At 45.4% G+C, this 11,682-nt stretch overlaps 1 protein-coding gene across 8 annotated transcripts in view; it reads right to left on the reverse strand.

Annotated features, from left to right (window-relative positions):
* Positions 1 to 10,121, reverse strand: part of Fgf1 (fibroblast growth factor 1) — a 94,275-nt gene extending 84,154 nt beyond the window's left edge. For 5 of the 8 annotated variants that reach the window (XM_047556399.1, XM_047556393.1, XM_047556397.1 and 2 more), the window contains exon 1: positions 9,760 to 10,118. The gene's annotated coding sequence lies outside the window, so the exon portion shown is untranslated. Of the gene's footprint in view, positions 1 to 9,759 lie in introns of all 8 variants that reach the window. The other 3 variants (XM_047556401.1, XM_047556396.1, XM_047556392.1) reach the window with 3 other exon arrangements.
* Between the last annotated feature and the right edge of the window lie 1,561 nt (positions 10,122 to 11,682).

An 11,682-nucleotide genomic window follows, 5' to 3' on the forward strand; every position in this document is an offset into this window, starting at 1 on the left:
ATAATCGGTGAAGAGTCCCTCTTCCCTACACAGGTGCTTGAGCCTGGAAGGCTTGAGTGGGGTGTGCATGTGTGCATGCCCATGGATAATTCAGATAGAGAGGGACAGGCTGACCTGCTGGAAATGGAAATGGGCTCTCCAGTCTCTCCCTCCTAGGACAGCTGCTCAAGTGCAGGGAAAGTGGAGGCAGGTACCTGGAGGCTGCTCATGTGTCTTCAGAAGGGAGGGGCCCCAGGGAGCTCAGGGGTCAGAGGCTCAGACATTGCATGACTCCAATCATGGATCACTGAAAAAGTTGATTTTTCAAAACCCTATTAGCTGAAAACTTTGTGAACTGCCCCTTCCACATATTCAAAGGAGACTGAAAATTTACTTTAAAACGTAATAATCTAGCCGGGGTATGGTGGTGCACACCTGTAATCCAAGTGGCTCAGGAGGCTGAGACAGGCAGATTCAGAGTTCAAAGCCAGCCTCAGCAACTGAAAGGCACTAACCAACTCAGTGGGGATGTGGCTCAGTGGCCAAATGCCCCTGAGTTCAATCCCCAGTACCAAAATCATCATCGTCATCATCATCATTATCATCATCATCAACTTCCTGAGAATCTGCAAGATTCCAAAGAAACTTCTCAATCATAGGAAGATAAAAAATATTTGGACCGTTGTCTTTAAATTTTGAAGAATTATTATGCTACATAGAGTATGTGTTCACTCTTTAACTATGAAATGGCGGCGTTGGAAGCTAGAGAATGCCCTAACGAGGTGGAGTTCAGAGAGGCATTCTTTTTTTGCCACATCTGCTGGGAGAATGAAGACCATTCTAACAATCAGACTGTGGATATTCCAAAAAATGTCAACATCACCCTAAAGGAATCTTCAGGAACCCTGCAGAGGGACTTCACCACATCGGCATAGAAACCAGTCTCCTTGCAAAGAAGAGGCCCCGCGCTCACCGGTGGTGGGGAAATAGAGCCTGGCTCCCATTGCCACCACCTGCAGTTATCCTCAAGACCTGACCCAGGTTCACACCACTTCCTACAAGACAAGGTCTGCACTTCCCCATCAATGTCCTCCCTCCAGACCATGGATCTGTTGTTGAAATCCAAAATTTCTTGGGTGAAAGATACCTCGTAGGTTCAGATGAAGCCCAGGTGCTGCTTCTTCATTATCTAAAGCCAGATAATGGAGAATCCCTGAAGGAAGTAACAGTGAACTTGTATCGAATTCAGCTGCTCTGATTCAGCAAGCCACAAGGTAAGACAAGGATACCAGAAGATGTTAGGGTGGCATCTATGTCTCTGAGAAAGGAACAGTTCAGCAGACTGAGAATAAGATGCAAGTGTTGTCCAGAATAAGAAAATGATCCCAGGTTATAACACCAATCTGTGATATTTCGATGAGGCCATAAAAGACTTCCGTTGAGCTGGGGGCCACGCCTCTAATCCCAACCACTCGGGAGGCTGAGGCAAGAGGAGTCCAAGCTCAAGGCCAGCCTCAGCAACTTAGTGAGACCCTCTCTCAAAATTTTAAAAAGAGCTAGGGATGCAGCTTAGTGGTAAAGTGCTTGCCTAGCATGTGTGAGGCCTTGGGTCCAACCCCCAACACCACAAAATGGAAAAAAGATGCAGACCCAGAGCCTCGCCTGGTTACAACCCTAATTAAAGTCTCCACTGTGACTAAAACCAGGTCTCCCCACTTCAGGTGTCATTGGTCCTTCCTAGGCTACTCAGCTCAGGGCTCCAGATTCACCCTTTCCTAAAGGAGATCAGTAAGGGTGTGTATTCAAGGCTGGGCTGTGGCTCAGTGGTGAAGTGCTCACCTAGAACGTGTGACGCCCTAAGTTCGATCCTTAGCACCACATGAAAATAAAATAAAAGTATTTTGTCCACCTACAACTAAAAAAATAATAATAATAATACTTGACTACTCATATCACCTCTGCAAACTTACAGGATCTTCTTGACAATTACAGGTGTCTGAGGCTGCAAAGCAAAATTATTATTTTAGTTTATTTCTCTCTTATATGCAGTTGTGAAACACCGTTTAACACACACACACACACACATACACACACACACACACACACACAGAGCTTTTAGGCAAATGCAATCCCTAATTACTGACCTACATGTCAGTCTCTACGACTTGTTGAGTGTTCAGTAATGTTATGGTCCAAATACTGGTAAATAAAGACTCCTCAGTTCTTTAACATATTTCCTGTAATATAATTTCTCCCAATGTTGAAATTTCTTGAAATTTCATTTTAACAACCCTCAATTTGTATTTATTTCAACTTCTATGTCAAGGATCTAGATTTATCTCTTAAATAATATACATTGAGGTTTTTTTTTTTTTTTAAGTCCTAAGACATGATAATGTGAACGCTTTCTGGCCCCACTGTTATTTAGCAGGGGGAGGGACTCTGAGATTACCTAGTGGAAAAGTCTGGCCTCCATCTCTGAGCCAGGAAACACTCTGTGGAAATAATAGCTGTCAAAACCACTAATTAAGTAACCACAATATACTAGATCCTATACAGTATATGTTACAGAGAGTATATCTTCCCCCCAAGCTCTCATCCCACGTTAAAAGCTATTTCTGTCATGATAACACCAAATTTGAGAACCACACTACCACTGCAGAGAAAGGAAGAAAATGATGAACTCCAAGAACCAACAAAAATTCCAGGATGTTTATCCACAGAGATGGGTGCTTACCAAGGTCATTCCCATCTAAACTAGGGGGCTGATCCTGGAGGTAAGGTTTCCCTTCCTCATCCAAAGAGGCAGACTGGACATGGAGCACTTGGGCAGTAGCTAGTACAGAAAGCAGCTCCAAACCTCTCGTGAGAGCTTTAGAAGGGCAACAAAGGAAGAAAGTGGCATTGCGGAGCCTCTGAAAATCAGACCTAAAGCTCTCACTATTTCATTTCACCAACATGAACAAAGGAGCAGAGCATGATGGGTAGACTTAGCAGGGTTCAGAATGCCCCCAAACATGGTGTTTTCTTCCTCTCCTAGCATCGCATAGCCCCGGCATCTCGTCCTTGATTCTTTTTGTTGTTGTTGTTCTTTTCAGTTCTACATGACAGCAGAGTTGTCCTTGAATCTTGAGACTGACATTGGGTATTTGCTTTATGATTTCCCCCTTCATTCATTCTGTTTACACAAACGAGGCAGTTCTGCGAAACGCACACCAGACCCACTGTTTTCTCCCTAATCTCATTCAACCTTGTTCAGGCACAACAAATCCTAATCAGCTGACAGGAGAAATCAATGCTGCACGCCACTCTCTTCCCCCAACAGAGCACTTCCTTCTGTTTATGTCCAATCAGGCAGTTAAGTGAAGGGCATCCTGGCATCCTGGTGAACCAGCTGCCAAGAGGATGGAGGGCCCTGGGAAATGCAGCAGACGCTGACGGGAAATTGCATTCCTTGTCCAAGGAGACCTGACACAACACCAGAGCCGCAGGACAGAAACTGGGTCCAGCGGCTCTCAGGAACGGAGGCGCCCGTTCCAGTCCTACTGTAACCCAAGAATGTGACTTGCCCCAGTTTGTCAGCCAGATCTCCACCAATGTCCAGGCACGATGCTTGGAGCTGTGGGCTGCTTCTCCTCTGAGGCTGATCACTTATTGCCTGTTCTATTTTCCGTTTTCCTCCATCCTAGCTTTAGAATAATTTTTATTTTAAAATATTTTATCTTCAAGTAAAAGGAAAACTTCATGCACATGATAAAAATGTTTAATGTACGGAGAAGTATAAAATGATCCTCGGTAACCCTTTTCTCCCCCAGAGATAAACACTATTAATTTTGTGCGTGGCGGGGGGTCTTTTCAGGGGAAATGGACGTGCGTGTACTTAAAAACAGGTTACTGTGCACAGTATCCTGCATCATTGTTTTTTTTTTTTTTTTCCACTTAATAATAGGTCGTTGCAAATCAGTCCATTCAAGCACCCATATTTTTTGCCTGAATTACTGCAACAGCCTCTTAACTGGTCGCCTGCTTCTGCCCTTAGATCCTACAGTTCATTCTAGAAATTCATTGCTAAAAAGTAAATTAGATTACATTCTTCTTCGTTTAAATCTGTTCAGTGCCTTTTCCTTGCACTGAGTGCAAGAACTAAGCTTGCTAACACCACCTGCCTCTCCAAATTCGCCCCCTATGCATTACCCTTTGCTCACTGTACTCTCGTTACATTGTTCTTCCCATAAGCCAAGCTTGGTCCTACCTCAGGGCCTTTGCACTTGCTCTCTGTTTCCTCTGCCTGAAATGTACACTTTTATTTTCTGCTGCTAGATTCTTTGCATGACTGACTTTTTCTTATCCTTCTGGTCTCAGCTCAGACCACCTCCTGCTTGAACAGCTGTTCTAAATGTGCCCCTCCTGACTGTTCTCCACATCCCCCTGCTTTCTATTTCTTCACAGAATTTACTAATATCTGAAAGTTGTCACATTCAATAAAATGTTTGTCTTCAGTCACCCCTGCTACGCACACTGAAACTCCATGAGAGTGGGACTTTGTCTCCTTGCTGTCATACACCAAGTGTTTCACAAACTTGAATGTGCACTAGACTCACCTCGAAGGTTTGTTAAAATAGAGATTGCCAGGTTTCTAATTCAGTAGGTCTGGGGTGGATCCACCGTGTTAGAATTTGCCTTTCTAACAGGTTCTCCAGCTGCTGGTGCAGCAACAGCCTTTGCAGAGGCACCAATCTGGACAATGCACCGCACAGGGTGGGTGTTGCCTATGCATCTGTTACATAAATGCAAGGCCAGCCCACAAGGCTGGGCCACCTTCTTTGTAGCAACATTTTCTGTGACAGGAAGGCCCTGAGTTTTGCAGATAAAATGGTTTATCAGCTGCATGGATTTGTCAGCTGGAGATTAAAACTCTAAAGTTTTATGGGCCCTAGGGGAGCCAGCAAGAGCCACTTTTTGTCCCCTGCCTCCGCAGGTGGTCAACCCAAAAGGTGGTGCTGCTCATGTGGGATGTGACAGAGGACCTCCCCAGGAGGGGCCACACAGGCCTCCCCTGCAGTGGCTCAGCACTACAAATCTGGTTTCAGATCCAGCCTCGACGCACTGGAACATTCTATCCTGGACCCTGCGCGGGTTATGAAATGGACAAAACTCAGTGGTTTTTCTAAGTCACAAAAACCCTTGAAAATCTGACAAGATCTACAACCCTATTCCCCAAGAAAATAAATGTGTGTCCACATGCTGCACACGCCCGTGTACACACATCCACATACTCTCTCACACGTTTTCATATTTAATTTCAGGAAGTTGCAAGATGCCCCAACTCCTGACTTAATAACTGGCTTGCTCTTTGGCAAAACCAACAAAACCAGTCCATATCCCGTTTGTTATTTAAATCCCTAATTTAATCAGAGGATTAAATATAAGAAAAGACTAAGCTTAGAAGAAAACATTTACGAGATTTATCACCTTAGAATGGGGAGTACTTTCTGAAGCATGATTTGAAATCCAGAAGTGAAAATAGAATGAGATTGATTCCATAAAATTTATAATGACCTGTACAGAAAGGGAGTGGGAGTCTTCCTGATTCAGACGCCAGGGAGACATCTATGGATCCGGCCTGTTCCATCTGTCATCTTTCCACTGGAATTTTGTGAATGGTCTGTGGCCACGCTCTATGGAGCGAGACGAGCTTATCAGAGCAGACAGGGTAGGATGACATCCTTCAGCGAAGGATGAAGGATTCCACTAGCAGTGGTTTGGGATTGTCGTTGTTGTTGTTACTGGGGATTGAACCCAGAGGTGCTTACCACTGAGCTCCATCCCTATCCCTTCCTAAATTGCAGAGGCTGGCCTCAAATTGGGATCCTCCTAACTCAGCCTTCCAAATCGCTGAGATTGCAGGCATGTGCTACCGTGCCCAGCTTGGTTTGCAATTTTTCGTAACACCTATATTGAGTTATAATATATCTTTTTCACCCATTTAAAGTGGACGATTAAGTGGTTTGGGTATTTTCATAAAGCTAGGTAACCATCACCACTATCATTTCAGAACATTTTTGTTGCCCAAAAAGAACCCCCAAACCCATGAACAGTCACTCCCCATTCCTCCTTCCTGTCAGATCCAGGCAAACTACTAAACTACTTTTTATAGATTTTCCTGTTCTAACTATTTCATATAAATAGAACCATACAATATTGACTTTTTCCCTTAGCATAATGTCTTCAAGTTTCATCTGTGTTGTAGCATGTGTCAAAATTTCTTTCCTCTTCATTGCTAATATCTTGTTGTATGGGTGCACTACATTTTATTGGCCCACTCATCAGCTGGTGTACACTTGCATTGTTCCCTGTCTGGCTATTTTCAATAATGCTGCTATCCCTGGGCACACTGGTCCACACCTGTAATTCTAGCCATTCTGGAAGCTGAGACAGGAGGATCCAAGTTCAAGGTTAGCCTGGGAAACATGGAGAGATGCTGTCTCAAAATAAAAAATAAGAAAAAAGACTGGGAATGTAGTTCAGTGGTAGAGTGTCTCTGGGTTCAATCCCAGTACCATACACACACAAAATCTCCTGCGAATGTTCACGTGTAAGTCTTCATGTGAACATGTTCTCATTTCTGTTAGGTCTGGAAGTGTTCTCTTAAGGATTATATATACATACATATATATATGTATGTACTTAATATATATATCATTCACATACATATATGTAGGCATAATAGATATACATATATACATGATGTACTAGTATGTAATACATAACGTACAAGTGTGTATATTGTACATACTATATGATGTATGGCATTTATGACATATATAATATATCATGTAATACAAATACACATATGTGCATATGTGTTTATTTATTTACTTATCCCCTATCTTAACCTCATGGAGAAGCCAGCAGGCCTGGGTCCTAAAGATCTTAGAAAATGTCCATTCCCAGTCTGGGACCTTGGGTATAGCCTCAGGACAAGCTTAGCCTCACTGTGCCTCAGCTGGTCCATCAATAGAAGGCAGGTGAGAACACCAGTTCTTTGGCCCTCTCACAGGATTCATGTGAAATGACGTAAGTCAAATAGGATCTGCTCCTTCGAAGACACTAACTCACGTGAACAGGCTTGTGCAAATGAACAGCACGCGCTCAGACCAGGGTTCTGCGGGCACAGCCCAGGGGCCTGGGGCTTGTGATATAAGGGCACAGAGGGTATAAGACACATTCACTTTTTCTCAAGATTTTGAGATCAAAATTTGGTTGTCTTCCAAATCCTGTCAGCCGACCCTGAGGAAGAGCCCTCAGCTTGGTCACCCTTGTCAGGGGCAGGAGAAAGGTCAATCCTTGCCTGGTAACTGTTGGCCAGAGTCGCAAGTTTCCATTCTAAAGCCTGCTCCAGTCAGCGTTCTCCACTCTTTAATTAAAAAGCACCTCGCTCTCTACAGAGCTCCAGAGGCACCTCCTTTTTGAAGTCCCTGACCCCTTGACCCTTCGTTGGCTCTGGGGAAGGGGTGTGCACACTCACCTGGGCAGAATCTAATAAAACCTCCCCCCATAGAGGCACTGGAAGGGCAGGTGGCAGAAGAAGGGTCTGAAATGCCTGAGCTTCCTCAGGCCATCTGACTAATCACCGCAGCCCACTTCTCTTTAAAATCAAGCAGCACAAAATTTGGCTGATAAGCATGTCAATGATGAATGGAATGGAAAGGAGATGGCAGACGTCCCTGCGTTCTACTCCCAGTATCACCACTTCCCAGCTATATGATCCAGGACAGTGACTTAATTGAGACTCAGTTTCCCTATCTGCTAAACGGGTTAATAACAGGACAGGCCTGGTACGGCTGCTGGAAGGAGTACCTGAGATGCTGCCTCTAGGGCTCCCACATACATTCTGAACTCAATCAATGTCCGCGATCATGGTACTACTTTTAAAGTCAGAATTAAGAGCCATCCTTCCTAACTATTTAGGGAGGCTCATTCTCTATTGGTCAATTAACTGGACTCTCTTAATTGGGTACCTTCTCTTTGTTGACTACCAGACAGGACTAGAGACAAAACTTAATTTCCCCCCATGAATGTGAAATTCAAGTTGGGAAAGAAACAGAACAAGAAGTTCTTGAAGAACATGTACACAGTAAACAAGAGCCCTGACACCCAATTCAGGTTCAAAGAGGGGAGAGAGCAGAAGATTGAGGAAGAGCCGGACAAGGGCCCAGAGGGAAGCAGCACTGAGGCTGGTCCTTGCAAGGCAAGAGGAGTTCACAGCACAGGGGAGACAGGCCTGAGCAAGGACGGGTGAGGGGGAAGGAGACCCAGGAGCGCACAGGCAGCCTGGCGGCCAGGCAGGTTGGGGGATGCTGGGTGGCTAGAGACTGAGCTAGGCGAGCCTGGTGTCAGTGGCTTTCCCAGTCTGAGGGGGTCTTTTCATCACCTGTCCCACTAATAATGATCCTTCCTATGAAACCTGTTAAAAATGCATTTTTGTGGAATGTAAGAGGGAGGAGGAAACTTGACTCAATCTAGACCATTGCAAAAAGAGCAACACAGTGACCACCACTGACTTGGACCACCTGCTCTACCCCCACCCCTCCTCCTGGGACTGCCTGCGGTTTTGGATGGGGATGACCACAGTCCCCAGAGTACAGTCCCCACACTGGCTTCATGAGAAACAACCTGGGACTTTAGGTAGGACCCGTGGGAATGAGGAGCATTTTTTCTTGCAGAGTGGCCCTTCAAGGAGGGTGTCCGCCTGAGCCAAGGCAGTCATGTTGCCACCACAAAGCAAGGCTTCCTGGAAGCAGAATGACATGGTGGTTGCAAGGCCCAGAGATGAGAGAAGCAGATTCAGGATGCTACTGTCTGCACACCTAGACCTTCTATTTCCAACCCTGGCTTTTCAATTACGTAAGAGAAAAAAAAAAAAAATCTTTCTCTTTCTGCCCAAGACCCTTCCAACTGAATTTCAGTGTATGGTCACTTCAAGAATCCAGACTTACACTAGTAATTACCTTATTCCCCTCAGACTTCTCAGCATGGATATTTGTAGTCCACAGCCCAGGCACAGTCTGCGTCCTGTCCACGTGTGCACAGGATAGTGGCCTCCGTACACATCCCTAAATAGGCATTTGATGCTCTTGGGTGTGCAGAAACATTACGAGGGGAGACCAAACTCCACATTGGTTCCACGTCTTTGTCCCTTGACTCTGGTTACAGAGCCATTCTCCCCAGATCTTTGATTTTATTCCACTTGTTCTCAACCAGAGTAACGAGTTCTTGGATCTGTTAAGTGTTTTGCAGGGCTCTAAGAAGGCAGGAGGAGATGGGAGGGGAAGCGCTGCAGATCCCATTTTTGATTTTTCCTTTTTGCCTAATAACAAAGAATCAGCTGGCATCCTCTTATTTCCTATTTCATGCAGTGCTTTTAAAAATGAAGCATTAACTCTACTGTAATGGGGTTTGTCTAATGATTTCCTGGTACACATCTTCTTGGATCTCAGCAAAGATAATTCGCTTGGTAGGAATCACTTCCTGCTCTCCCGCTAATAACTAGACCTGCCTAGTTCTGTCTGGGAGTCAATTGGCCTCTGAAGGAGAGAAGGGAGTACAGGAATCTTTTACAGCAGCCTCATCACATAGTCTCAAGCCTGCCACAGACCCAGACCCAGGAAGGGAGGAGGGAGGCGTGGGGGGTGGGGAAGAGCGTCCATGCTGAGCGAGAGCCTGAAGCCAGGTGACAGTCTGTAGCAATCCCAGCCCTGCAGAAACACATGCACTCACCTCTTTGCCTGGGCTCTGGGGCGCTGTCTTTCTGGAGCCCTGGCTGCTGCAACATTCACACTGTACAGCAGGCAGGCCGCTGCAGGAGGAAGGGAGTTCCCATCGCCATCAGAAGGGAGTGTCTTTCAAGAAAGGAGGCGATGCCCTTATCCCCCTGGAGGCTATTGGATTCGCTGGTCCTAACTCTCTTTGCTCCCTTTCTGGTTGAAGCTGGAGCTCCAGGAAGAAGGGCTCAGTGACACACACCAGGCACCCTCCCTGACAGCAGGTTGGCCTCCTGGCTTTCGGGCCTGGGGAGGGGGGCAGTGTGTCCTCAGCACCCTCACTCAGCTAAGCTGGTGTGCCCACGGGAAACCCAGGGACAAGCACTGGAGAACTTCTTTCTCTCCCTCTCATGTGATCTTATTTTTTGGACTGGACACACAAGCTATTTGGGGGCTGGACAGCTGCCAGGTGCAAGGACAGTATCTCATCCAAGTCGTCTCTATGCCCCTCTCTGAACCAGTCCCTGTTCCTTTTCCCCATGTGCAGCAGGGGAGTGAGGGTCTTGCTGCAAGCAATTTGTGCAACTTAACCAATTCTTTTTCCAACTAGTTGATTGCTACCCTTGGAGGTTTCAGAGAGGATAAACGTAATGGAAAAAATCATTACTTCTATGCCTGAGGCAGGTGGGTGTTTCTGGGCTGATGATCATGTCATGCAATCATACACACTATTTGAGTCACAGAGACCTTCTCATCAATAACGGGGCAAGACCCCCCCAACCCTGGAGGGCACGTGTAAGCCATGTTGCAGGAGGTGCTGGGCTTTGCATGGAATGTACAGTTCTGCTTTCCTCGCCTGGTTGTTTCTGCTTCTAACTTCTAGGCTTGTAAAACTTACCACATTGAAATAGCGTGATTTTCCACCTCTGATTCTTCCTCTTTGGACCCAAAAGGAGAACTGAAACAGGCATGCCTGACCAAGTGCCAATTCCATATCATCACCTTTATTACCATCACTGTAGTTACTGAGCTCGTGCGAAATGCCGTTCACATGCTGAGCACCTTTCCTGTCTGGTCTCTAATTCTCATAACAACCTACTAGGAAGGTGGCATTGTTCCTATCTGACAGCCAGGGCAGCTGAGGTCTGGAATGGTCCTGAACTTAACCTTTGGAAAGCCTATAGTGAGGCCCAAGCTCTAGGCTGTCTGACTACGGTTGGGACCTCTTCATCACTTTGCTCTGCTGTTTCTTATAAATGTTGAATTTCACTGCTACTTTCATTTTATAAGATCAAAAACAAAAACCTTATGCTTGACTCAGACCCCTAATTATCATTCTTGATTTCTTTACCAAATTCAATTCTAACAGGGAAAAAGAGATTAAGGTTTTTACAGTCTCCAGCCTGGATTTTAGGTATAGAATGGAGGATCTCAAGCCTCCATTCTTGTTGGAGGCATTGCCTATGAATAATTCACTGTGCAAACATGCACACTAGAGAGGCCTGGACTGGGCCCCCACTGAATACAAGCAGAATTGCCATTTTTGCAGTCCTGAGGGACAGCCAGCCATGGAGCCCAATAGCTTGTCCAACACTGCCCTCTGCAGGCTGATATGTTGCATTACAATAGGATAGTGGTCTTGGAGCCTTAACAAGAATGATTTTTTAGAGGATCAATTTTCAAGTTGTCATTTCTATAAATACTCCTTCCTAAAACTGGTTTGCCTTGGAACATGTCTGTGTTCATAATAATTCTTCCCCTAGTGTATAAAAGGAAGGCATCCTGGTTGTTCTGCAAATATTAATAAGGTGACTTTTCCCCAGGTAAAATTCTCCAGGTTCCCAAACTAGAAGCTTCCTTTGGTGGTTTAATTCAACTTCCTTTAATGATTCATTAGGCATTTGACAACTTTGTCTTCCATACTTTGAATGTCAGAGGA

The sequence above is a fragment of the Sciurus carolinensis genome, chromosome 6 (genome assembly GCF_902686445.1).
Source record: "Sciurus carolinensis chromosome 6, mSciCar1.2, whole genome shotgun sequence".
Lineage (NCBI taxonomy): Eukaryota > Metazoa > Chordata > Mammalia > Rodentia > Sciuridae > Sciurus > Sciurus carolinensis.